Below are 25,606 nucleotides of genomic sequence, written 5' to 3'. Positions count from 1 at the left end.
TGGTACGTAACCTAGCACAGTTAGATGGCTAAATGAGATACAAGAGATTAATATATTGCAGTTTTGGCTGCTGTCTCATTGGAGTTTTGATTTAGAATTGCATCATTGAAAAGGATGATTAATAATACGTTCTATTGGCAGTAGTGATCGAGGCTCCATCCCCCTGCCATCAAGTATTTGATGTGGCTACCTTCCACACAAGAACCTGCCACTCTTTTCTTCAGAATGGAAACATATGTTACATCAATACATCCTGCGCTATTCAGGAATCCCAGTGGCTTAAAGCCCACAATGATGTCCAGAACATCAGCTGCCTTGATCACAAGCATGTGCAACACACTATATTTTGCTATGCAAAACTTCACTGTGGGCTTCAAAGTTGTATCTGTCCAGTCCACTCAGTCAAGGCCGGCTTTAGGTTTTTTGCTGCCCCAAGCACAAAGAAATTTGGCTGCCCCCCCACCCCAGCGCTGGGCTCTCACCCCCCCCACCAGTGCCCTCCCCCGCTTGCACCCCCTGCCGCCGCAGCCTGGGCTTTCCCCAACCAGTGCTGATTCTGCCCACTTCTCCCTCACCTCCAGACGGTCTTGCGCTGGCAGGGTCAGGGTAAGCAGTGGGGGTCCCAGGCCGCGCCTCAGCCCAGGATCCTTCCAGCTAGGGCTCCCACATCCAGGACTGGCCGGGACCCAGAAGGGCAGAGATGGGGGACCGCCCCAGCCGGGTGCTGAGGAGCCCGGGGCAGGGTAGCTCCAGAGGGAGCAGAGCCCCGGAGAGTGGGACGCAGGCCCCACACGGCAGCACCTCGCCCTCTATGGCCCTGCTGCTGCTTCTGGCCTCCCTGCCACAGTCCCTGGGCTGCTCAGGCCACTTTGCCCAGCCTCGGCTGTGGCACTGGGGGGCCCTTGCGACATCTGCAAGCCGCTCTGTGTGCCCTGCGGGGCGGCCCCCCAGCCTGAGTGTCCCTGGCTCGGAGCCTGCCCAGCCCAGCCACAAGGTGCGGGCGCTGTTCCCCCATGGCACGAACCACAGCGGCCCCAGGGCACCCCCGTGCACGATGCGCACCTGCTGCCAGGGCCGGCTCTAGGCTTTTGCTGCCCGAAGCAAAAAAAAAAAAAAAAAAAAAGATGGCCAGAATGTCACCCCTGAAAATGTGCCACCCCAAGCATGTGCCTGGTTTGCTGGTGCCTAGAGCCAGCCCCGCACTCAGTGAACACCATTGTCAAACACGGTAAGAGCACATGTTTCTCCTGTGCTGCTGGTGAGGTGAGAGGGTGCAGATGAGCTTTGTAGTAATAACTCTGAACTATTTGCCTTGTTTTTTGGCCCTGTGCAGGTATTGACAAAACAGTTGCCTTGGAACTGCTTTCTTAAAGCTCCCCTTTTCTTGCTGTGGAAAGAGCAAGAGATAAATATTCACCCTAGCCTCCATTTTGAGAAAAGGTTTTGGAATTAGCATCAGCGCCTCTGGAATTATGGGAAAATCCCTCAAGGATTATGGGTGATGCCCAACATAAGGTGAGAATTTCTCCTCTTTCCCCAAAATTACCCTGAGCTCACTGAAAACTCCCAGTAGCAGGTTTCAGGGAGCTGAGTTGAGAACTGTAGGCTCAGTACTTACAGGGAAGCGCGACTGTAATAGCGTGTTAAAGCATAAATGGGGATTGAGAGTAAAACTGAAAGAACACAGTTAAAGCAGACACAACTGAATCTCTGGTACTTATATTGATGCTTTCTCATTAGATCAACTACCAATGGTTCAGTTCTCTAGTGCAGGCACAGCCACAGTTTCTTGTCAGGGAAACTCCCCTTGATATATTCTTGAATATCCATAAAGTAAGGGTGTTAATTTCCAATTGAGTATGAAATGTTAAGGTGTTTTTTATATAAGGGCCATAATATTTGCACAGGTGCACTTATTTTGGGAAGCTGAATAATCAACCTTTCCCTGGACACAAACAGTTGTTTCCTTCTCCTGTATGAATACTTACATATATCTTCCTTTTTTTTTTTTTAATATTGTATTGAACCTGCTCCTTGAGATAACTAGGTGTCATCCACCTCTTGTCCCTGGCCAGGTTATTTTCAAAACATTATTTGAATTTAGGGAGGTATTACCTTAAGCACATGGATACTTCCTTAGATTACTCTGTACTCAGACCGAAGTTCATTCCCATATCTGTCTTTGTTCAAGCCAAAACTAACATCCCTTTTGTCACAACCACACTAGGTCTCACTTTCTTTCCTGGCTGAAAGCCCTTTGGATGCTAATTTGGCTCCTACTAAATTAAGTCAGGTGATTACCTAAAGCAGATTATCATTCTCTTTCTCTCTTGGATGCTAAATTGAAAAGGAGAAACTCCTATTTTCCAGTAACTTCACTGACAGTAATTTCTACCCTGTATCATATGAGCTCTTGACACATGAAGCTCCTTCTATTACAATGTTTCTGGAGAATCAGCTTTAGCTCCAGTGGCAGAGCCTAGGTGTTTTGAAAAAGAGCTTGAATGCTACCCCCACTTCATTGTAATCCCTTCCAGGTCCCACTTTGCATTAAGGGTACATTAATAAACAGTTTATAAAGATTAATAGATGTTTCAATGAGTGGCGAAGTGTGTGCTATAGTCTCCAACAAGTCAAAAGATTGATTACAAACATGACTTAAAACCATCTTCAATACCTTCTACAAATGTACTTATAACTTTCTATACTACATACGACACATTGTGACCTGCTTATAACATCTATTAGTCCTTTATAAACTGCTTATAAATGTAACCCTATGATGAAGCGTGCCCCTATTCTGTTAAGGTTCCATGCCCATCACCATCTGAATACTGTCACTGTGAAAATCCAAGTAGCCATGGCGTGTGGTGTCAAATGTGTAACCCGAGGGGGCCACAAATTTGTTGCAAGATGACACAGGTGTACCTGTGGCTCTGCTGGTCACAGGCTTGCCTTTCAGTTCAAGTCTTGCACCTTAGACTTGGCTTCTTTACCAGTTCCGATGTCCAGTGCAGCCCAAAGGGGATGTGTAATGCACACGTCTGCGTATGGGATATGAAAATGACCATTTAATGCCAGGATGGCTATGTTCAAATGAGAACAAAAAGCTTTTTTACTGGCCACTTAATGACCCCAAATAAATTAGTTGACCTTTAAGCACCAAAATCCATTGATGAAAAGAGTTACAGCACTGCCTAGAGCCGGACGCATTGCTGGGATTACATCTCAGGGCCAGTGCAGTGCCCGCTGCAAGGACTGAGAGGAGATGCTTTGCATCTCTTCTGTTGTAGGGCTGGAGCGACCCCTGGAGCAGGTGTGAGCAGCCTGAGCTCTGTCTTAACTTGCTCTCCCTGATGCCGTAGGCAGGGACATCCCACCATGCTTCTACCCCCAGGTTCCCCACTAAGCCATGGCCTCCTGTGGATGGGGCAGAGAGCTGGTGTAGATGGGCCTGTGCCTGTCCTATGTGGGCACCTCCTACTTTGCAGCCAGTTTTATGCTGGAACTGGTATAAAGTAGCCACAGCACAGTGATGAATTCCCCTTCCTGTGAGCAGGCGTTAGGAAAACTCCCTATATAGCTTTGCTACAGATCTTCCGTTGTGACCCGCAGCAGCCCTGTTATTCCATTCCAAGGCACTGCCAGTCATGCTGGGTTCGAGGGGTGGTCTTTGATATGGCTCTCTGAGCCCGCCAAACTAATTGTTACTTGTGGCAAAGGATTGGAACCCAAGTGTTTGGAGGTGAAAGGCCTGGTGCATTTTCACTAATTTGCTCTGCTACTTGCCTCCACCAACAAACCAATTCAACCAAGCCCTTTTGATTAAAAAAGACAGCTATGTCCGGGGCTGCTCAACAGCCCTCTATGGCCAGCAAAGGACAGCAGTGTAGCCAATGATTTTAGTTCATTATCCATTTATTGTGAGATGTTATGATTACTTCATATGTCTTGATATACAAAATCATTGTATGTTAAATAGAGTTAAATTCTAGGATCATAGAAGCATAAGATTAAGCAGTATTTAGAGGGAATCATGTATTAGATATCTAAGTAAGAAAGGCTGAAATGCAAGACCTGCTGGCTGAGGCCTGCAAGGTATTAGCTTAGCTATTTTAGGCCTTGGAGATAAGAAATGCTGACATAATAAGTGACCAAAGAATAACCCGATGCCCTAAGATTATGGGAAAAGAGATACCAACTGGTAATATTGCAAAAAAATTAGCCAGAAGATTAATTTTAAATCACAAAAATGCTATAGAGGCACTTCTGTCTCTAACATGTGTCTTAGCCCCAGGGTATAGGTTGTACGTCAGTGCTAATGAGAATAAAGAGATCCTACACAACCTGTAGAATACGGGCTCTCAAGTTTCTAGGGGACACGGACCAATAAGGGAAAAGAGGCTTGACACTTTCATGTACATGTGCAGCATGTAGGTATAGACAGAATCACATTATAACAAGGAGGTGCCCAAAGCAGGAAAATTGTGCTTCCCTTGGGAGACCTCCAGCAGGAACCATCCTTGTACTGATGATCAATCCAGGAGAGCGCCATCAGACTCTAACACTATCTAGGAGGATGTGAGCATGTCTGTAGCTATAACTGGTGCATGGATATATCTAGGAGTTGTATATGCTGTGAGATTCATAACTTTGTTGGCAACTTTAATAAAATTGATAAGAGATAGTGGACCTTGTTCTCGTGATTATATGTGTTACTTGCCTATGGTTTCATGTGTTCCTATGAGCTCTCGCTCTAAAACAAGCAGAGATAACTCTGTTGAACTTGAGACTGTAGCTGCCAGAGCCGAACCCTAGATGGTGTAATATAACATCACTGAAATTAACTTTAGCTAAAAATAAAGACTACAGTGGCCTTAATAAAGACATTGGATTTATGGCTCATTACAACAATCTGTAACCCACTGACCCCCTCCTTTTTTTCCTATAATGGCAGAGGTGTCAAATGGGTCACTCTCCCTTGAATGGTCCCTTACAATTTGTGCTAACGGCTTGTGCTAAAACATCTGTTCCACCTTGCATTTTGCTGTGACGCTGGGAGTACCTTTCCCAGACCTGAAGAAAAGCTCTGTGTGGTTGAAAGCTTGTCTCTCTCACTAACAGAAGTTGGTCCAATAAAAGATATTACCTCCCCACCTTGTCTCCCCACAGCCTGTCACACTTCTATTCAGCCAAGGACTTAGAGATGACCAGCATAGAGAAAGGAAATGGAGCCGAGGCAAGTACCACTGCTTTCCTTTCCCCATGCACAGAGGTGAGGGGGGATCCTTCCATAAGCAAAGAGAAACACAAGTTAAAACTGCTGTGCTCTTAGGGATTAATCAGGAAAGTAAGTAAGAGTACTGAATGGGCTCATGGCATCACAGAGAAAGGATAAAAGACAGCAGTCTAAAGGAGTCATTGGAGTGTATAAGAGGATGGGGAAAGGATCCATGAAGCAGTACAGCAGTATACTAGACACCTGGAGGCAACCCTGAGTGATGTCAGACTGTATTGGTGGGACTACACAAAGCCTTGTGATGGCAGCAGACTCACCGTTAACAGAAATGAAAGAGCAGTGTGGTGTGGAGATGACTGAAGAGTTAATGACATCCCTGCCCAGGGGCAGCTCTAGAAAATAGGCTGCCCCAGGCAGCGCGGTGTGCTGCGCCGCCCTTCCTCGGTCCCGCGGTGGGTCCCCTCTTCCCGCGGCTCCGGTTGAGCTCCCGCGGCAGGTCCACCGGAGACCCGGGACGAGCGGACCTGCCGCAGGCATGACTGCGGGAGCTCCACCGGAGCCGCGGGAACAGCGGACCTCCCGCGGGCACGGCTGCGGACGGTTCGCGGGTCCGGCGGCTCCGCTTGAGCTGCCGCAGTCATGCCTGCGGGAGGTCCAGCCGAGCTGCGGGACGAGCGCCCCCTCCGCAGTCATGCCTGTGGCAGGTCTGGTCGTCCGCGGCTCTGGTGGACCTCCCGCAGGCATGACTGCGGCAGGTCCACCGGCCCAGCCTGCCGCCCCCTAGATTTGGCCGCCCTAGGCAACAGCTTGGTTTGCTGGTGCCTAGAGCCGCCCCTGTCCCTGCCGCATGGGGATTGTGAAATGTGCTCAGCTTCTGCAGGACATTCAGGAAATATATTTCACAAAATGGTTCCTGCTAAGAATTGTCTCACAGGAAACAGAATGTTCCAGCTATTCCTCATTGAATATTGAAGGGAGAACAGCAATTTGGGGGCAAGATTTTCAAAAGTGACAATTTTTGCAAGGCCAGCTTAGAACAGCTCTGATTTTCAGAAAACACGAAGCATCCACCTTCCCTTCATTTCCAGAGGAGAGTCAGAGCTGGGGACCTACAACCAATTACCCAGTGTGACTGGTTGAACCCTACTCACTGGAACAAGGAGCTTGGGCACTCTAGTAGTGGGAGTGAAGCACAGGGAAATCCACAGGAACTTCTGCTTTAGGATGGACTGAGGCATTTTGTGAACCTGAACAAGCTAGCAGGTAGGGCTAGCCAAAACCTGGATATTTAATACCCTTTGGTGAAGATCCTGGGTAAATAAATTATAAGCAAAAATAGAATAAGGGAGATTTTTTAAAATGGTTTATGGGAAAGGAAGATTTAATGGGCATACAGCTCGGTTAGGCAGCATATTTTGTTGGTATAATTTCAGTATAACAACCAGGAGCTGGAACTCTGGCTTAGAATCAAATTACAACAAGAATTGACCTATGTACTTGCATTTATACAATCCTCAAACTTTTGTCCTTTAAATGCAAACTATTCTGCTGGAAAGTGGTTCCTATTTTGGGGATAGGAGTATAAGAACGAGCTGAAGAAAAAGTCAATAATAATTTATATGATACCTACAGTCTTCTGTCCACAATGGGCAAACTCCAGTGCATTTCTAAATGAAAGCTATTTATCAAAGGAAAGAAACATATTAAACATGTCACAGGCAGGCGTAGCAATAATTGGGGCTTTTAGGAAACTGAGGTTATAGGCTGTCAGTTCCACCACTTTAAACCAATCAGTCTCAAGTGTTGCTGAAGTATTTAGCAAATGTAGGTTTAAATGCAAAGCTGGCTGAAGTAGCACTCCAGAGGCAGACCGTTTGACTGAAGAGATATTGCTGAACATTATTCAAAAGCTACCTTCATATATTCCTCTGTCATTCTGCCCATTAATAAGAGCATGTTACAAATATATGGTACTGTCTCTATAGCTGGAGATGAACCAAGCAGTAGTTTGAATTATTTTATTACAAACCACCAGCATCTATTTCTTTTAAAAACAAGATAGGAAAAAAACAGTTCAGTGGAATAAGAGCATGGCATTTACCAAAAGAATCCAGTTAAAAAAAAAGAAAAAAGAAAAGATTAGCTAGGTAGAGACTGATCCTGAGAGGGAGAGAGGCCCAGATCTTTAAAGATATTTAGGTGCCTACCTCCCATTGATTGCAATGGGCGTTAGATACCTAGATTCCTTTGAAGCCTAAGCAACCACCAGTCAATGAGAGTCAGAGGTACTCATCATAGAATCATAGAATATCAGAGTTGGAAGGGACCTCAGGAGGTCATCTAGTCCAACCCCCTGATCAAAGCAGGACCAATCCCCAATCATCAGGCCCTCTGAAATAGCAATGCTTAAAAAATCACTCCCTGCACTTGGATTCATAAAGGCACACTTGGGAGAGGGCAGGAGTGGTGGAGTGTTGGGCTCATTCTGTCTCAGGAGGATTTATTTTGTCCAATGCACAGAAAGGTAACACCTGTAACATTTAACTGCTTTGATTTTGATTTAACCGAAGGTTCCTGATTTTGACATTCTTTGTGGTCAGCAAGCTTTCCCTGTGCACCTGCTAATCACAGCCATGCAGTGACACTTTGAAGAATACTGACTCTCCCAAGTGCCCCATGATAGGTGATATTTTCTCCCCAACCACCTCTCACAAAAAGTCAGAAGGTTGTTTTCTTGCTCAGAATGGACTGCAGGGATTTTTACCTCAAAACAATGCCAGACTCAAATGTGTGTGTTAACAACAAGATTAAGAATAGAGAGAAGCAAAAACACATTACATCGAAAGGAATGGCATGATGATAGGGTGGACAAGCCTTGGGTTCAACAGGGCAGGAAGAGCTTAATTGTCTGTTGTGGAGACAGAGGTTGGAGATGTCTCTAACCTCCAACACCTGTCAGCACTATCAAGCCTGGAAGGAATGACCCTCCCCCTCAGCTGGAGGAATAAAACAGGGGGAACGAAACAGGCTTTAGACCTGAGCTGTCCTGAATGAGGAATCTGGTATTAGATGTAGAGAAAACTTCAGGCTGAGCCTGAACTGAACTATGAATGCTAGGAGCAGAGAGCCTGTGAGCGCAGATGGACTTCATGTTGTCCTATTATCATTTGTTTGGTGACAAAGTCAAATACCAAGACTGGGATATCTCTGTCCCACAGGGTGTGAGAAAGACACCTGTTCACAGGTGTGCATAATGAATCTCGTCTCAATCTCTGCAAAAGCTAGCTTAGATAGGCACCACTCCTTTCGATTATACAGTACCCTATAGTTCTAGAGCACCATCCTCTCTACAGCTCACCCTGTTCTTTCCTGGCCCTTCGCAGGGCAGATCAGCACAGATCCACCCTATGGTAGCAGGTGTCTCATGTCTTCGTCCATCTTTGAATCTCCTTGAAATCCCTCATTTATACTTTCGATCTACTCAGAAACACACCTCCACCCCATACCTACCTCCCTAGGCTATGACCCCGCTACATCTCAGCTGACCTCTCCACAGATCAGAAGCTTCTTGCCACCAAGCTCTAAAATTCTGTCCAAAATTAACTCCAAGCATTCAAAAAAAATCATGAGGCACATTGCCTATATCGTGATATTTTAGACAATAATAAATGTTGCATTTTTTAATTTTTCCTTCTGGTTTCGAGCCTTTAGATTTCATATTTTCATGATTTTCCCCATGAAGCCTAGAAGCTTACTATTTTGTTAATAGGAAAGCTGAGCTGCTCAATCACAGGCCTCCAGGAGCAGGGGCTTTAAGAGAAATAGCAAAGATCACAAGACACACAATATAATTGCTGGAGTTGACAACATTTCCCACCTGATACTTGTAGACTAAGAATATCCCCCTTGCACACAACCGTCCAGGTCAGAAAACCCATCTTCCACATTCTGAACCCCTCCCTGACCTGCGTGATACACACCATTACCATCACCAAGATTAGTAATTCCCTTCTCTTAGTTTTTGGTAGGACTGGAAAGGAGTAGCAGAGGCAGCAGGGAAGGACAGTAGCTGCAGGGTGCTCCACATGGTCTTCAGTCCTTCCAGATGCTGTATGGCCTGTCATGTGCTCAGGGCCGCCCAGAGGATTCCGGGGGCCCGGGGTCTTCGGCGGCGGGGGGCCCTTCTGTTCCGGGACCCGCTGCCAAAGTGCCCCGAAGACCCGCGGCGGGAGCCCCCCCGCCGCCGAATTACCGCCGAAGCGGGACCCGCCGCCCGGTCTTCGGCGATAATTTGGTGGCGGGGGGGTGGTCCCCGCCGCGGGCCTTCGGGGCACTTCGGCAGCGGGTCCCGGAACAGAAGGCCCCGCCGCCGAAGACCGGGATGCACTTCGACGGCGGCGGGTCCCGCTTCTCCCCCCCGCCCGGCCCCGGCCGCCGCTTCTCCCCCGCCGCCTGGCCCCGGCTTCTCCCCGGCCTCGGCCTCTTACCGAGCGCGTCGCCGGCAGGGCCTGAGCGCCGTCCCGCTCAGAGCCGCGCGGTGAGGGGGCGGGGCTGTGAACTCCACACCGAGCGGAGGGAGCTGCCCCGCCCCCTCCCCACGGCGCTCTGAGCGGGACGGGGCTCAGGCCCCGTTGGAGCTCCCAGCCCCGTCCCGCTCACCACGCGGATCGGGGCGGGGCTCAGGGGCTCGGCCGGAGTCTCGGCGCTTGATGCGCTGAGGCTCCAGGAGAGGGGCGGAGGCGGGAGCCTCCGCTCTTCTCTTGGGGGCCCCTGCGGAGCCCGGGGCAAATTGCCCCCTTTGCCCCCCCCTCTGGGCGGCCCTGCATGTGCTTCCTTCTTCTGCTGGATGCATGCCCTTTGTTTGCCACAGGGCCAGGTGTCCCCTATGGCATTCAGGTGTATAGCAGCCTTCAGGAGCTGAAACAGCTCCAGCTCATCATGAGACCTCCACTGGTGGTAGGTGGTATTACAATGCCTAGTACATCTGCCATACTACACAGCGTCTATGGGGTATCTGATTAGGGTGACCAGATGACCCGATTTTATAGGGACAGTCCTGATTTTTGGCTCTTTTTCTTATATAGGCTCCTATTACGCCCCACCACCTGTCCCGATTTTTCACACTTGCAGTCTGATCTGATAGCTGTGGTATTATTTGTGGATCTTATCCCCCATTATCTCAGAACCACCACCTGTAAGCTGCAGATCCAACTTTGGCCTCTGGTAGTCACTGTGAAGTCTGCTTTCAGGCATACTGTCTGGCTTCCCCTCTGCCTGCTTCCCATGCTGGACTTGTGCAGAGAAGCCACAGCTGCAAAGAGAGGCAGAGAGGTGGCCTTACAGCAGTCAGTTAGCTGGCAGGGACAGAGGTGTGTGTGTATAAGAACATAAGAATATAAGAAAGGCCGTACCAGGTCAGACCAAAGGTCCATCTAGCCCAGTATCTGTCTACCGACAGTGGCCAATGCCAGGTGCCCCTGAGGGAGTGAATCTAACAGGCAATGATCAAGTGATCTCTCTCCTGCCATCCATCTCCATCCTCTGACGAACAGAGGCTAGGGACACCATTCTTACCCATCCTGGCTAATAGCCATTTATGGACTTAGTCACCATGAATTTATCCAGTCCCCTTTTAAACATTGTTATAGTCCTAGCCTTCACAACCTCCTCAGGTAAGGAGTTCCACAAGTTGACTGTGCGCTGCGTGAAGAAGAACTTCCTTTTATTTGTTTTAAACCTGCTGCCTATTAATTTCATTTGGTGACCCCTAGTTCTTGTATTATGGGAATAAGTAAATAACTTTTCCTTATCCACTTTCTCAACATCACTCATGATTTTATATACCTCTATCATGTCCCCCCTTAGTCTTCTCTTTTCCAAACTGAAGAGTCCTAGCCTCTTTAATCTTTCCTCATATGGGACCCTCTCTAAACCCCTAATCATTTTAGTTGCTCTTTTCTGAACCTTTTCTAGTGCTAGAATATCTTTTTTGAGGTGAGGAGACCACATCTGTACACAGTATTCGAGGTGTGGGCGTACCATGGATTTATATAAGGGCAATAATATATTGCCCTTATATATCTTAGGATGGAGTCTTATTCTCCATCCCCTTTTTAATGATTCCTAACATCCTGTTTGCTTTTTTGACTGCCTCTGCACACTGCGTGGACATCTTCAGAGAACTATCCACGATAACTCCAAGATCTTTTTCCTGACTCGTTGTAGCTAAATTAGCCCCCATCATGTTGTATGTATAGTTGGGGTTATTTTTTCCAATGTGCATTACTTTACATTTATCCACATTAAATTTCATTTGCCATTTTGTTGCCCAATCACTTAGTTTTGTGAGATCTTTTTGAAGTTCTTCACAGTCTGCTTTGGTCTTAACTATCTTGAGTAGTTTAGTATCATCTGCAAACTTTGCCACCTCACTGTTTACCCCTTTCTCCAGATCATTTATGAATAAATTGAATAGGATTGGTCCCAGGACTGACCCTTGGGGAACACCACTAGTTACCCCTCTCCATCCTGAGAATTTACCATTCCTACCCTTTGTTCCCTGTCCTTTAACCAGTTCTCAATCCATGAAAGGACCTTTCCTTTTATCCCATGACAGCTTAATTTACGTAAGAGCCTTTGGTGAGGGACCTTGTCAAAGGCTTTCTGGAAATCTAAGTACACTATGTCCACCGGATCCCCCTTGTCCACATGTTTGTTGACCCCTTCAAAGAACTCTAATAGATTAGTAAGACACGATTTCCCTTTACAGAAACCATGTTGACTATTGCTCAAGAGTTTATGTTTTTCTATGTGTCTGACAATTTTATTCTTTACTATTGTTTCAACTAATTTGCCCGGTACCGACGTTAGACTTACCGGTCTGTAATTGCCGGGATCACCCCTAGAGCCCTTTTTAAATATTGGCGTTACATTAGCTAACTTCCAGTCATCGGGTACCGAAGCCGATTTAAAGGACAGGTTACAAACCTTAGTTAATAGTTCCGCAACTTCACATTTGAGTTCTTTCAGAACTCTTGGGTGAATGCCATCTGGTCCCGGTGACTTGTTAATGTTGAGTTTATCAATTAATGTGGGGGGGCTCAGTCAATGTTACCTCCAGGTTACCCCAAGCCTGACCTCTGTCCCCCAATAAGACCCCCTACTTCACAGCCAAATGCAAGACCCCAGCCATCATCCTCCAGTGAGGCTGCAGCTCCCCTCCTAGACACCACCTACCTGGCTACCCCAACACTTCCAGCCCCCAATTACCACAGAAATCTCTCAGCACCCACCAGCCCAGCCACCTCAGAATCCACCCACCTAACCTGGCAATCCCACACCTGTCAGCAATCCAGCATCCCTGGACACCCTCCCAGCCTCAGCCTCATAGCTGCCAGATTATATGCATTTCCATGTTCTGCCTGCCTCACTGCTTGGGGAACGGTGTATTGATCATAAACTGAAGCGTATAATCATATACAAATAACTTGAAAATATGCAAATTAGCTATTAAATAACTAGCATAACATGTTACACATAGAGCTGCACAAAACATGGCAGCCTTGAAGCTGGGGCAGGAGGAATGGGAGGTGTCTAGGTATGTTGGGGCAGGCAGGGGAGGGTGTTTGAAGATCACACACTTATTTTTGGTTTGGTTCAGACTATTTTCAAAATCTTCATAGTGATCTGTAAGGCTTTCCTGAATTTTCCTAGCAGCCCTTCTATCTTACCAGCTATGTTTAAGTTTTCCTAATAATTAAAAAAACAAAAACAACCCCCAGACAAACATTTCCCCTCTGTCTTTTATTCCTCCTGGAAGCTTGCCCTTTGGATGTACCACTTTGCCCTCAGCAACTTGTGTACCTTGCTTTTCTCTGAAACAGTGATATCACAAACACTGTGGACACATTAATCAGGGACAGACAGTACAAGTTTTTTCATGAAGTTGATGGATTTCCACTCCATACGCCTAAATGCAGTGCCTTGCATAATGACAGGTTTCAGAGTAGCAGCCGTGTTAGTCTGTATCCGCAAAAAGAACAGGAGAGTAATCTGAGCTGCTCCTAGCCAGTGAGTATTTTTCCTTCCTAAACTGTCTGCTGGGAGGCTGCAATATAACAACTTTAACCAAGGTAAGAGTATATGAGGGTGAGAGAGGAAAGTTATTTGCTAGTGGTTGGCATGCAAATAAGCAGTGATGTCAGTTGAGGGCAAAACATACCGGTAATTCCTTCTCACTCCGTTTTTTTCTGGGGGAAATAGGACAGAGCCACCATTTGTAATTTAAAAAAATCACAAATGCAGGCATTTTGGCAAATTAAATAAAACAGAAATGGATCTTCATGGATCATGAGTTTCATAAGCCAAAAAGCGGGGGTGGGGGTGAAAAAGCTTTGCAAGTCGCCTTTAACTACTGGTAAAGCCAATATATTCAGTAGAGTGAGACTGAGATTTTAGTTCACTATCTGCTCAGCTAAAATTGCAGAAGGAGGTATATGATCAGTCTTTGGAAAAAGCCAATTAAAAGTAAGTATTAGAACAATACACAACTCTCAGCACAAGCCTATTAAACTCCCTTTATTTCTATCAACTTATGGTCCGCTGCTCAAGGAAATTCCAGAAGGGTTCCTTGGACACAGAGTCTGCCTAAAGAGTGGACAGATGAAAATGCTAATCACTACCATCATATTCATTAAATCAACTTGAAACTATTAACATAATATATGCATCCCTCTGAAAACAAAAAATATACTTTTTAAGTCAGGAACAAAAGTATTTGCTAATGGTTTGATCACATTTTGGTGGTATTTGTGTAAGAGGCAATGAATTTGATGCCAGTTGTCACTAAATACATTGCAAAGGTCCTTACGCCACTGATACACTTAAAGGACTCTGTAAGGATTAAAAGACCAAAGACAGCTACAAGACGATAATACAGTTCCACATTCTATTTAATTTACATCCCAATTGTCATGAGCTGTGAAATTAAATTCTTCAGTGACCTTGTTTCTGTATTCCAATCATAAAAGTATGGTCAACTGCATACAAGACAAGTATCAGAGGGGTAGCCATGTTAGTCTGGATCTGTAAAAGCAGCAAAGAATCCTGTGGCACCTTATAGACTAACAGACGTTTTGCAGCATGAGCTTTCATGGGTGAATACCCACTTCTTCGGATGCAAGTCATTGCTGCATACAAGACATTAAATTATCTGAATTTTACCTAGATAACTTAATATGACATCTGATACTGGCCTGTTAGTTTTAATCAGCATTTCAAATTACAAGGGAGCACCCACAAATGAAGTAGGTAACTCCATCAAGTACAGGGTTTTTTTTAAAATGAGAATTAAAGGCCAACTTTTGGCTTAACATAGGGCCAGATTTTGCCACCGTTACACATACCAGATAGAACTTTCTGCTGCAAGTTACCCCCACTGACTTCAGTGGAGCTAATCATGGGTAAAATACCACTCAAGAGTTAAGGGCATTAGAATCAAGCCCTTACATATCATGCACCTTTAATAAAGTCAGGGAGACAAATTCAGCCTTACTGTAAGTGGATGCAACTCCACTGACTTGAATGGGAGCTGCGAGTGATCAACACCACTGAAAATCAAGCCATTTTCTCAGGTGCTTAAGGTTAGCTTTATGTTCCTAATATCAGGCATTCAAGTTTCCTAATTCTGGATTTTAAAAATATATTTTTTCTCTCTCTCGCTTATCACACTATGTACTTAGATTGAAAGCTCTTTGACGGCAGGGACCATCTTTTTGTTTTGCATTTATACAGTGCCTGGAACAATAGGGTCCTGGTCCATGACTAGGGCATGTAGCCGCTGTGTTAAAACCAACATAAACAACAACATACACACATACTTCTTCATAGTGAACCCCCTATTTGTATTATCAATATTGTTTGTCATTAGACATCCTTCAGTAGTTGCCTCTCCAAAGTCAGTTTTTACTGCTATGTACTACATTGTGGTACCTAATACATCAGATGAGAGATTTCAAAAGCACCTAAGTGACTCACTACAAAAGTTATTTTTCCTCCCTTGGTATCCTACTGCTAATTGAATTGTCTCGTTAGACTGACCTCCCACTTGGTAAGGCAACTCCCATCTTTTAATGTATTTATACCTGCTCCTGTATTTTCCACTCCATGCATCTGATGAAGTGGGTTCTAGCCCACAAAAGCTTATGCCCAAACAAATTTGTTAGTTTCTAAGGTGCCACAAGGACTCCTCATTGTTTTTACAAGCCACAGTGCGACTTGTGTTCTTAAGACACTTAGGGACTTTTGAAAATGCCAGCCCACAGCGATTTTCTAGACCTACATTGGGAAGCAACTTTGCTTACATATCAAAATATGTTGGTAAACTCTGACTTTTTCATGGTGACCCATATAAACACTATCTTGGGGTGAAATGCACTTAACTTGCATAAGTTGGGTAGTATGAAGTTTAAAGCCTTGTCTACACTACAAAATTAAGTTGACGTAAGTTAGGTCGACATACAGCCACTGCAATCATCACTAGGAGCACTTCCATCTACTCATCTGTGTGGGGCACTGATGGCTGGAGCTTCCCCCCTCACCCCCTTTTGGACTGACAGCGGGGCTCACTGCTGGAGCCCCGCCTCTCTGGGGCTCACAGCTCAGGCTGTTGGCACTGCATTGCCCTAACTACATCAACCTAAGTGCCTCGGATGGAGGTGGAGTTATTAGGTTGGTGTAGTGGTGACTTATATTAGCAGGAGCAACATTGTGGTGTAGATGCTTACAGAGTTAGGTCAGCCTTATGCTTTATGTCGACCTAACTCTGCAGTGTAGACCGAGCCTAAGATATTGTCTGCATCTATTGCCCTGGGGTTATATTTTAGTACCACTCCATGCTATGCCCAGTTCTGAGGCCTGATTGTTAAGCACCCAGGATAAGCATCCTCAGAGATTCATTTGATGCATTGTCCAAATTCCTTGTTAATTTGTCCCAAACTTACCAAAATAAATAAATAAATCTACCAAATCTACCATGGAATAAGTTGATGCCTCTGAAATTTCAGTTGGACAGCTTTTAGTTTTGTAAACTTAGGATAGGCTGTTCAAAATCAGGCTTATAATAATGGAAAGCTTGTTACAACTTCTAATGTGAGAGAGACTGGTATCCCTCCATAGCAACATCTGAATAAACCCGGTTTTTGATTACTATGACTTTCCTACTATTCATGATCGATCATTTGTATTCTTGCACATCCTTATAAAAACAGATTAGACCAGTCCTTTGCAAACTGTCCTTTAGTTAATTATTTTAGGTGTATCACTTAAGACTTCCATGTAGGTTAAACATGTGAAACAATAAAAGCTGAGAGGATCTTTAACACCCCCAGTCCATAAAGCTGTCTGTGTGTTCCATTCTATGCATCTGAAGAAGTGAGCTGTAGCCCACGAAAGCTTATGCTCAAATAAATTTGTTAGTCTCTAAGGTGCCACAAGTACTCCTGTTCTTTTTGCGGATACAGATTAATACAGGCTGCTACTCTGAAACCTTTCTTCAAATACACACTGAAAAAATGAAAAAACGGCTCAGTGAACTCCAGTCACTGTTGTCCCGCCCCCGCCCTCCTTCGGTAGTTTCAATTGTAGATGCAGTTTTGTTTTAATAGAAATGTGCAGTGATGAAACTCTAGAAAAGTGGTACTACTTGGAAGGCACCAGTGACCATCTGTTGGTGCAAAACCAGAGAGAGCCAAAACAGACTCAAATCCTCAGTTGAAACTGGAAGTGAGTGACATTTACGTCACACAAAAGAAACAGAACTCAATGAAATAGCTCACAGGCACGATATACGTGACCTCATCCTGACTGATGAGGCACACTTTTCTTTTTTAAAGATGATGTCCATTTTAAAGGCCGCATTTGACTCCCAAAATTGATTTTTTTAAAAAGAGGGCAAACCTTGACCCCAGGGCCTGGCTCAAGTAGCTGGGCCAGGTGTTGAACAGATGTACAGAGGAGCACATGCCTCAGAAAAGTGATTCATCTTCATTAAAAAGATGTTTCACTTACTTGCAGGAATCTGCAAAGTCAACATCTCACCATCCTCACTTCTCTTTAGATAAGGTTAGATGAGGAAACCAGGTGAACTGTGAAGCAAATAGTGTAGCCCAGACTTTGAGTTTATGTATTAATGGAGTCATATAAGTGCATAAAATAAAATAGCCTCTCTGTGAAGATTAGATCTTTAAAGGATGTTGGTGAATAATTAGTTTTCTGAGGAGCACATGCTGATTTTCTTTATTAGAATTACTGTCACAGAACAAACACCACCACATTCATCACAAACAATTAGCTTGACAATTTTTTACCCTTTTTTCTGACTGCAGAAAAAAAATGAGGAGATTGCGTTTTTTGAACGTATTCACTGAAAAATATTTCTCAGTGAATTTTAGTATCTTTTATTACTCTATGGATTGATCATGAACAGCTCGTTGTGAACACTCAGTTAAAATTCAAGCTGTGTTAGGAGATTGGTCATATAAGTGAAGTTAAATAGCATTGTTTCTTGTACTTGAATGGAGGGCTTTAAATAAGCCCCTGGACCTCTAAATCGCTCAGCAAGAGGTAGCAGATAAATTGGATTATGGAATTTTAGAAAATTTTAAAGCTTTTATTTTCTGGGCCACACAAGCCTTACCCGGTTAGGTGCAGAATTTACATTTAAATTTCTTCCACCAAAGCAATAGTATGCATATGCTAGTCCCTGATTGCCTTGAGTGCAGTTGGCTTCTTGTCTGTCTCACTTAGGCCCTGATCCAGTAAGGTACTTACGCATAAGTGTAACTTAGGGTATGTCTACACTGGCAGAGTTACATCGCCGGCAGTTACATCACTGCTCAGATAGCACTGAGAAGGGAAACTGCTGTTGTGCATTCACACTGTCAGCTGCCTTCACAATTGAGTGTTCACACTTGCGGCACTTGCATCAGTATTCAGAGCGGTGCACTTTGGGCAGTTATCCCACAGAGCATTTCTTCCTCTTCTGCTGCTAAGAATTGTGGGAAGGCAGAGGGGGTCGCAGAGCATCCTGGGTCCTGTCCCAATGCCCAGTGATGTATTGCTTCGCATCCCAGCAATCCCTGTGCTTCCGTCCGCATTTGGAGCCATCTTTCAATGGTTTGTGTACTGTGCGCTCTGCCTCTTCAGTCTGCAGGAATGGATGCAGAACTGTTGACCAATATGCTGCTCGCTCTCACTAACACGTCACGAGTGGCAGAAGGGAAAATGTTGTTATACCTGCCACTTCTGTAAGGAGGAAAAGATGCAAATGGAGAAGGGAGAGAAAAATGCTGAATAAAGCTGTACTTTTCAACAATTTCCCCCTTCAGACTGGAAATTTGGGACAGTGTCATTCAGAATTGGGTAGCTGCCTGCCAGATCCCAGTTTCATCCATTCATTCCTGAACCTTTGCAGTTCTTCTCTGGTTGTGCTCTGATGTGAGGGTTTCTGAGCTCTAACTGCTCTAAATTCTAGTTCAAATATTAGTACAAAATAGCCCCTGGAAATGAAAGATCTAATTTTTTCCCTGTTAGGATTTCATTTTTGGCAGCAGCTGTAGCAAATCAATTGTAAAGGACCAGCAGAAAGACGCATCATCACTCTGACATGCAGTTCACATATTTCATATGTTAAAATATATTTTAAACCATTATTACTTCTCAAAGAGATTTTAGAAGACAGATGGATTTGGAAGGCTTCCTACCTGGCTGAAATACAGCCAAAATGATATATGAGACTTATAGCTCAGAATTCCAAGCACATCCCCCTCCCTGCCTAGGTTATGTGACAGAACACCTGTCTAACCAGGACTAGCTTCCTGTAAATCCAAGGATGGTTAATAGAAGGTGGCAAGGAGGATAGCAGGATAAAACTAGACAATTGGGAGAGCTAAGGAGGTAGAAAAATGAAGGGGCTGATTTGGGACGGGGTGATAAGTGTTTAGGGGCTTCTACTATTTTAGTGGATTCATGGCTTGTTTGCTCTTTAATTGCTCTTTTAAAATATTTAAATCATTCAAAAGTGCCACAGCACTAGCTCATAGCGCTGCAATTCTAGAAGGGAAATTTTCTCCAAACTCAGATTGGCATGGGAACAGTTATTTCTGAGTTGTGAGCTGCAAAAGTATCAGCTTTTTGTCCTTGCTAAGACCTTAACCTGAAGGTGAAAACATAGGAAGAAGGAAGGAAGTGGAGACTCATTTATTTTTCCTGATGTAAAAATTAATGCTCATCAAAAGCCTTCCTCTAATGACTTTCATTGAGGTACTATCTTAAAAGCATCTCCTTAGTGCAGACATAGCGGGCACAGTCTCATCATTGTGTCACTGCAGGAAGTAGGCGTTGCACTCCTCTTGTTCACAGGCTGCTTTGCTGTGCATCACTTTAATAACTATGATTTGCTACCATTTCCCCGGGCTTTTTTCCAAACAGCCTTGTGTGTTGTGGTAACTTTTAAGCATGGCTGGACAAATTTAAACAAACAGATCCAGGACTCTTGGATTTCGCTGAGAACTAAACTCTCAACAGAGGAATGGAAAGTCACAAAGATGACAGTTTTCATAGGCACAGGTGGAAAGTGAGGCACCTATCTCCCATTGCAAAAATCAAAGGGGAGTTAGGACACACAAGGGCTATTTGTGCCTTGGAAGATCTCTCCCCAAATAGTTGAGTGCGAAACTCATTTGCGTCCATATGCAGCAGTCCAATTTAAATAATTGCCATGGGGTATAAACCTGAAACTTAATTCTCCTCCACACCAGTGTAACAACATTGACATTAATGCTATTATTCCTAGTGCAAATCAGGAAAACTCCATTGAAGTCAGTGGAATGAGAGGAGAAAGACTCCAGGAGTCTTGAGTTTGCAATCCTTTTCTCTAATCACTAATACCAATGCTTCTTGTTCTATAACAAGGGTATATGGTCTACCCCTGTACATCACACACCCAGTTATAAGCCAAGGAATACTCAGTCCACACAAGCAACCATCTACTGTGGGCCAAGTTCGGCTAGGTTGGTGCAAATGGGTTGCAGGGCATGTAGGTAAGGGCCTTGGGAAATGCCCTCATTTCAGAGGCTCCGATGTTCACCTGCACAACAGCACTGAGTGCAGGTGGCATTCTGGGGCACAGTGGAGGCAGGTTGTGGGTAGAACAGACTATAGAGGTGGATTGGGGGTGGGAGGAGGCATGGTTACATCAGACATGCACCTGGCTACTTTGTACACTTGCAAAGCCCCATCGTGCTCAATGAAGAAGGCATACAACTGAGGACTGCTCTAGCCTCTATCGGGGGCTAAAGGCCAGAAACCACTGAATAGGGGGGTGCACATTTTCCCTTCTGTGTCCCTGTGCCTGCACAGAATGGAGTCTGGCTCTATATCTATCTAACTGTACCTTTGACCCCCTCCCTGGTATCTGAGTGAACCCTCCTCGGGTATTAGGCCTTTCGCTGTCACCTTCCCTGGGATGGAATCCTGTGCTTCTCCCACTCCTGGAGTGGGTCTTAAGCACTACAGCACAGATCCTCAAAGGGATTTAGACTCCTGACCATTGCTGGTCAGAGTGTAGCCTGGTACATGCTCCCCCTGCACAGCTGCATAGCATTCTGCCTCTCAGAAGCAGAATGTCTCCGTTGCTTACCCTGTGCAGTGCAGCTTCACATCACCCCCAACACCATGCCTATATGGTCCTGTCACAGCACCTCCCTACCAGGTGCCCCATTCTGGCATCCTGCAGTGCAGCAACCACTCAGTCTCAGTTTCCCAGCTGGTCTTCTGCTGCTCTGCCCACCCTCCAATGCCTTTTGGGTTGCAGAGACTTAGCTCCCTGGCTAGATCACTTACAGTTCTATCCCTTCGAAAAGCAGCAAAGAATCCTGTGGCACCTTATAGACTAACAGACGTTTGGGAGCATGAGCTTTCGTGGTTGAATACCCACTTCGTCGTCTTGCATCCGACGAAGTGGGTATTCACCCACGAAAGCTCATGCTCCCAAACGTCTGTTAGTCTATAAGGTGCCACAGGATTCTTTGCTGCTTTTACAGATCCAGACCAACACGGCTACCCCTCTGATACTATCCCTTCCAAGGCACTCAAAGATCAAAACAAGTCTGAAGCAACAAACTCTTCCAATTCTTCCAGGAGATATGGCAGGCAATAGGCCCGTTGTCTTTCTCCCACAATAAGTCCTTCATATCTGCTTTCTCTCTGCCTACTCCTTCCTATAGGGCAGGGGTAGGCAACCTATGGCACGTGTGCCGAAGGCGGCACGCAAGCTGATGTTCAGTGGCACTCACACTGCCCGGATCCTGGCCACCGGTTCGTGGGGCTCTGCATTTTAATTTAATTTAAAATGAACCTTCTTAAACATTGAAAAAAAACCCTTATTTACTTTACATACAACAATAGTTTAGTTATATATTATAGACTTATAGAAAGAGACCTTCTAAAAACGTTAAAATGTATTACTGGCACGCGAAACCTTAAATTAGAGTGAATAAATGAAGACTCGGCACATCACTGCTGAAAGGTTGCTGATCTCTGCTATAGGGCAAGAGTTTTCTTTTTAAGCCCCTCCCTGGAGGCTTGCTTCCTGCTCCAGCTGTCTTAATTTTGACTAATTGGGCCTTTAGTAGCCCATTAACCCCTTCCTGCCTTGGGTGGAGTCATGTGTGCCCTATTACAGGCCCTTCTTGTGACTGACATATACACCTGACATAGGCTGCCCTTTCTGGATTTGGACACACTCAGAAGTTAGAGGTTAGGAAGACAGTAGCTGAGCAAATGCCAGTTCCTGTGCTGCAATATTGAGTGTAGCATGAGCATCTTTCTCTACTTAATGGCTATTAAACAAGGCTGGTGAATTTTGGATGCTCACTGCCCACAGCAACCAATATACGCATCATTAGATTTTGCAATAATTAGCTTGTATGGGTTTCCTTACATGAGGGAAAATGATTTCCCTGGCATCACATTTTATATAAGTGTGCTATTAGTCATATGTCATTGCTAGTATATTTGACTTGTTTGTTGTCTGAATACTATTTAAGATTTATTTTGTAATTTTCAGCATGCCAGTGTAAAACATATAGTTTTTGCCTACCTTTTGCCATCACGTTGGAATAAATTGCCTCTTGATGCAAAACTGCTGTCAAGTGTTGAAACTTTCCCATGATGGATGACTGAGGAACCGAATATCCCTTGTTCCTGTATATCACTTCTCTGACTATGATGTGTTTTCTGTATAATATTGTGGGTTTAATTTCCCTGTTTGTCCCCAGAATACCCTTGAAAATAAGAAGTACTGTCCCAACAATGTTATTATCTTGACAAAAAGACTCCAATTTTTTAGACAGTTATAAAATATGTGTATATAGGCATAACATTTTAGTTGCATAATGTAATACAAGGCACAGGTTACCAATCATGTAAATCAGATCATCATTCATTCAAAATAACCATAATTTGCAGTTAGCTTGTCCATACTGAGATCAAGAAATACACTAACAAGGTCAACAATTTGTGCCAGTGTTGAAAGTCACATTCAGTGGATTGGACAGCGGAAACGGGGGCTTTTAATACATAGAGGGCTCTTGCAATCCTTTTTCCTTTTAATTCATGTGAGTTCATATCCAATTAACTTTGTGATTGCTTGGGGATTGTACAGAGCCCCAATTTCAAAGAAGAATGAAGAGCAAACTGTCAACTTTCCTGTCATTTCAGTTTAAAACAATACAGAGCAGCTATCAAATTTGCAAATCTCAAATCTGACCGCACCTATGAGGGCATAGTTCTCTTGTCTCACTTGTTTTATTTAGTCTTGGGCTTTCTTTCAAAATTTTTACAGTGCTCTAACAGCACCTCCTCCTTACATAGACCATTACTCCCTTTCTTCTAACATGAATAAGCCTGGTATGTAGCTCATCTTTTCTCTGAATAGCTCTGCATAACATTTTTCAAGCTGGTGTATTTTAAAACACCTGGTTTGCTGATAAAAATAGGAGCAAAGTCAGGGAGGCGGAAGAGGTGGAAAAGGAAGTTTGAATGATTTTTGTTCCCCATATATGCTAAGGTGATTGTATATCCTGTTTCTGAAAGAAAATGACCACATTTAAAAGAAGTTTTACATGTTCTGGATTAATGATTGTCTACATTTATACTCCCAGTCATGTTGTCTGTACCAAAGAAAAGTTTATGTCACTCTCAAAGTCTATAACCAGGAATTAAACTGGTGATCCAAAACATTTTGGGGAATTTAACCTACCCCTTTGAAATGCTTTTATTCTGAAAATGTACCTGTGTGGATATCATTTCTGTCTCTCACCACAAGATGTCACTATTCTACCAATATAAGCTTTGAAAGTTTACACTGCAGACAATTTTGCAATAATTCCTTTTCTTGGTATTTTAATGATTTCTTGAAAACGTATGCAGATAATTATCTAGATTTAGCTGCTAGAGAATTGGAGAGGATGGCAACCTGTCAAAGACCAAATCAAAAAGAGCTTTGTGACACCTTCTAATACCCCAGAGAGACTACAAGGACTGCAAGCTGGTTATTTGTGTAGATGCATCTAATATGGTCATATGGTTCGCTTGCTGTGAAATTTGATCTTTTCTTATTATTTATTTCTGGATTTTTCTTCTGGGATAAAATGCAGCATTTTTAAAAATAAATATCCAAATTAGGCTTCTGTTTTCTTCAAATGAATATCAGATTTGTAGACAATCTCCTTGCGGCCTTCCTAAAATGCCTGACTGGGAGAGTTCTCTGGTCAATCGCTTGACATCAGCATATTGGATGTGGTGTCAGTGACTGTGACGCAGTCTCACATGCACTGGCAACATGAGTTTGCTGTGCCAACATCATATATAGGGACACTAATGCCATTAGAATGTTGCAACAAAGGAACAATTGGTTTCTCAGTATTATAAACTGCATTTCAGAATTATAGTGTACTCAAGCACCAATGCCAGCAAGCTGGTGTGGCCCAGCCAGGGCTCTGAGAATGGCTAGCCCTTCAGAGGATTTTCAAAACAGGTGGTTTGCTCTAAGGGCTTAGCACTCCTAGAGGGCTCTTCCTGGTGTGGGTTAAGGGACTGGCTTTTCAGTCAGGATTTTCAAAATCACTCAGAGACTCTTCTGCCATAAACCAGGAGCCACAAGTTAAATTGCTCAGGCTCCAGCCATTCACTGGCTGCTCTAGAAAGAGAGACACTATTCCTAGTGAATTTTAAATTCCCAAAGTCCCAGGCCAGTATGAATTTTAGAAAAGGAGCGAGATTCACAGTCAGCCAGCCAGCCACCAGGAACTAGCATTTGCTGCAGGGAAGGAGGGAGAGTTACAGGGTATAGCACAGGGAGATGTTTCTTGACATTTTTCCATCCTGAGATTTTTAGGCACAACTGTGCTCTCAGCCCACCAGCATAGCCGTGGAGAGAGCATTTGGCTCTCTCACAATGAGATTTGGGTGTTTAGCTCATCACTCCTAGCATGTGGTTGGTTCCTCCAGGTTTTTTTTTTTTTTTATTTTTTTTATTTTCTACAACAATCAGAAAAATCTCAAAAAGCTACTGATAAAAAACCAGCCCAGCTATTTGCAAAAGTATGTACAGCATCTGGGAAGACCGGCATGTGGAAAGCTTACACTGGGCTGCCCCTGCTTCACTTTTTCTGTGAATAAATATCTAGACTCTTCCGAAAGCACTGAAACATAAAAAGCATGGAGCAGCTCAAGAGGACCCCAACTGATGGCAGGAGGACAATGGTTACTGTTATCTTCCTCAGTCAGATTGTCTTGGGAAGGTGGTAAACATGGCTCAGTTCCTTTCCCTTTTTTTCTGGTAACCTTGGGGGTCTATAGAACTTGGAGGGATGTGAGCTGTGAGTGCTCAGAAAATAAGCCTTAACTGTGGAGCCTTTCTTTGACTCAGTCTTTTATTAAAATATCAAGAACTAAAAATTAAGCTGACTCCCGCACTGCACCCCGTTTATCCCAGAGTCAAATTTTTATTTCATTCCAGCTACACATATTTTCTTCATCTTTGACATATGTACAGACTATATCATGGCCTACTTGCTAGTAAATGTTTCTTATTTAGCGCTCAATTCTGTGAAGCGCACAGGGCCCTTGGGTCCCATTAACTTTGTTGACAACGGGTACTCTAAGCCGCCTACAGGATGGCACCCCTAGTGAGGGATATTGGTTCTTTTGTGTTTCATGAAACTTCATCTGTTTCCTCTTCTGGTATTTATAAGCAGAAAGATATTTGGAGGCAGGTTTAAGCATCTTTAGCCATTTCCTTCTCTT

At 44.3% G+C, this 25,606-nt stretch overlaps 1 protein-coding gene across 1 annotated transcript in view; it reads left to right on the top strand.

Moving 5' to 3' along the window:
• TASL (TLR adaptor interacting with endolysosomal SLC15A4) overlaps nt 1–25,606 on the top strand; it is a 70,073-nt gene that overhangs the window by 12,478 nt on the left and 31,989 nt on the right. The window contains exon 2 of the transcript XR_005585426.1: nt 1,334–1,515. The gene's annotated coding sequence lies outside the window, so the exon portion shown is untranslated. The remainder of the gene's footprint in view (nt 1–1,333; nt 1,516–25,606) is intronic.

This window comes from Mauremys reevesii, linkage group 1, assembly GCF_016161935.1.
Source record: "Mauremys reevesii isolate NIE-2019 linkage group 1, ASM1616193v1, whole genome shotgun sequence".
NCBI lineage: Eukaryota > Metazoa > Chordata > Testudines > Geoemydidae > Mauremys > Mauremys reevesii.
The sequence above is the reverse complement of the archived record's forward strand: the minus strand, read 5'-3'. Positions and strand labels throughout refer to the sequence as shown.